This window comes from Pterocles gutturalis, unplaced genomic scaffold (assembly GCF_000699245.1).
Source record: "Pterocles gutturalis isolate BGI_N339 unplaced genomic scaffold, ASM69924v1 scaffold7073, whole genome shotgun sequence".
Classification (NCBI taxonomy): Eukaryota; Metazoa; Chordata; class Aves; order Pterocliformes; family Pteroclidae; genus Pterocles; species Pterocles gutturalis.
The window spans coordinates 41,905-44,878 of NW_010122927.1; the positions used below are offsets into that span (position 1 = coordinate 41,905).

Genomic DNA, 2,974 nt, shown 5'->3' on the forward strand with positions numbered 1-2,974 from the left:
AAGGTAGTTCTGGACAGTTTACACTATAGCAAAACCTACTTTCAACATCAAAGCAGTGGGAACACTGAGGAGGGACAGCTTTCTTTGCAGGTTATGAACACTTTGTGTTATTACTACCACAGAGGTCCAGTAAGATAAGCACAGACTAGGATGTGCCAGAGTAACTGTTACATAGTAGGTAGAAACAATAGTAAAATGGTCTGTCTTCACTTTTTTTTCCTGGAATTAAGAGTTCATAACCCACTGACCACAATCAAAATGCTCAACCTAAAAATATCCACTGTATAGAATGAAGCATGGATTTCCCACTTGGCAGCAATTGCATTCAGAAAGGGAAAGCCACTTCCTCCAAACAGGAACGGCTAACAACTTTTCAAGGAAGACAGCAAAGTAAAAGTTAAACAGCATATATACCAGATAGACCCAAAGCAAACAGCAACTATGTACTTATTCCTGTAAGAGTCTGAAGGAAGATGGGAGGTAGGAATTGACTGTGTCACTTAGGGTAATACATACCCAAGACCCTTTCTCCAATATTTTCCTTTAATTAGCTTCATGTCTGAGTCCACTGAAAAGTAAGGGCTCTTCAAGAGCCCTTACTTCTGTGTTCAGTAGCCACCAAGACTTCGATGGTCTTAATGCAGCTATACTGCTAAAATGTTTACTATGTTGTAGGAAAGTACTGATTCTTTCCAGAGTAAACAATGACAGCAAATCTGTAAGAATCTCATGCATCATTTTCATTTTCACAGAAGGTAAACAATGGTGATCTAGCCTACTAAGCAACCTCCTCAGGGCAGGTATTAGTGCCCTTTGAGGGGTCCGATAGGAAAAATCTCTTTGCTTAGGAGAAGCTCCATTCTATCAGCACTTTCCAAGAACCTTCCTCCAGAAAAGCATGTTGCTGTACCTGTGTCTGTACTCCAGGCCCATTAAAATCCATTACCTGAGAATCATGCCATTAGCAGATTCTCTGCACTTGACCCTGATCCCTGCCCTCAAGAAAACAAGCAGAACTACCACCTTCCTTGATTCTTGGAGGACCCAAATGCTCTGTTACATACACTATTTGTTATATATGCATCTGTGTTACATGTACAAAATTGCTTAATTGGAAATGGATCCAAAGGAAGCAGAATTCCTTAACTCGATTACAATGCTGGCTAAAAACAGGCTTAGAATTTTATTGGTTTGATTTCTTGAATAATATTTGATGGCATTACCTGAAAATCAGTTTTTAGAAAGAAAATATCTCTAAAGCTATGGAATAAATCTGTTTCAGTGCCGAAGAGCTCAGTATTTCTCTCACACCTGTGACAAGAAAAAGGACTAAAATTCTAAGGAAGCTTTCAATTATTTTTTTCTGTGATAGAGAAGGAGACAGCAGCATGCCAATCCTGGAGCATTTCAAGAGGCACTCATACTCATTCGTCAAGTGTTTGTGTCCAGGATATTATAACTTTTTATGTGTAAGAAAGTATATCTTCCAAAAGGAAGTCCAGGCTGGGCCTGGATCTGACATTTCTTGGGGTACATGGTGATTTGATAGCTGGCCACACAGAAGATGAGCAAGCCAGACACAGATTTTCCTCCTGAATACCTCCCGTTTGCATCTGAGATGGAATGAGAGGTTTTGTTGAACTTCACTCCCACATTACAGGACCCTTAAGCTCTACAATGCAACTTAGACTGCACCTGGCACGCAGTGCATTTTTGTTTTCTTCTTTTCTACATAGAAATGGGGATAAAAGCAAGACAGATATGGCCTCTCTCTAGTCTGTATTTGTAACGCAGACACAAGGCATAATGACTTGTTCAGGAGAGCAATCTTTAGAGAATACACCATTCTCCCAGTAGCTTCCACAGCTACCACATGATGCAACCATCTGGTCCTCTAACAACTGCCTTTTGTATGTTCTTGCAAGGAGTTTGGCAAGAGATATCAGGAGTAAATGCTCCTACAAATCTAACAGATCTGCTGCTGGTACGAACAGCAGCGCTGGAAGGAGGCACAGTATGAGAAGCACTAATACATCAGTGAGTGTTCAACCCTGTTAGACTCACATACATCTTTGATGGAGACTTGTACTATGAGTACTGAAAGCTATCCAAATCACAGATCTGTGATAGCTCACAATAAATCCAGAAAAACCAAGATACAACTTGGCTCCTGTATCATAAAATTTCAAAACTGAGGATGGTTAACTTAAGCAACAGTGAGAAACCAGGTAAGCCCATAGGCTCAGGTAGTTTCTCAGTAGGAACGAAGTGTATCTGTTCTTACTGAGCTGAAGATCAGAATCTGACCTTTGGAAAGGACATACCAAGGCTTAGGCCCCAATATTGTTCCAGCAGCACAACCAAAAGTTGAGGGGTAATGATAGGAAAAGTTTAATATTGGCAAGTTCAACTAAAATTTTAATCTAGACCAAGAAAAAGGACAAATTAACACAAGCTACAATAAGCATCTACAGCAAATCCACTTTTCATGCAACTTGCTCACGTGCCTTCAGACCTACTCCAAAACAATACACACAGCTCAGCCTGCTAACCACTGTAGTTAACAGCTGAACTTCTTTTGCTCAAGAACCTATCGGTTCTGTAGCATGTCTTCTGTGCACCTCACACAATTCTTAAGAGCAATATTCACTGCACCATCTATAAGCTAGAAACCTCACAGCTCAGCTCTCACAGAAGCTCTTTACAAAGTTCTATAATTTTCCAGATCTACTACCACATTCAGATGGAGGTTCAACATAACGTATGCTAAGCAATGCACTGCACTTCTGTGCTTTTCTTACTCTTTTCTCACAATTCCTTTTCATCATCTTTCCTCTCCAGCTCAGACTTTTATCTCATTCCTCTTCAGAGCAGGAAATCATTGCTGCTTTGTCAAGTGTCACTCAGCAGTGGAGGAAACTGAAGGCTAGCTAAAGCTGGGGGGGGGGGGGGGGGAGAGGGCAGTTCATGGTAT

At 40.8% G+C, this 2,974-nt stretch overlaps 1 protein-coding gene across 1 annotated transcript in view; it reads right to left on the bottom strand.

Annotated features, from left to right (window-relative positions):
* The window catches only part of UBN2 (ubinuclein 2), a 46,515-nt gene that overhangs the window by 32,631 nt on the left and 10,910 nt on the right, over positions 1-2,974 (bottom strand). The window lies entirely within an intron of this gene.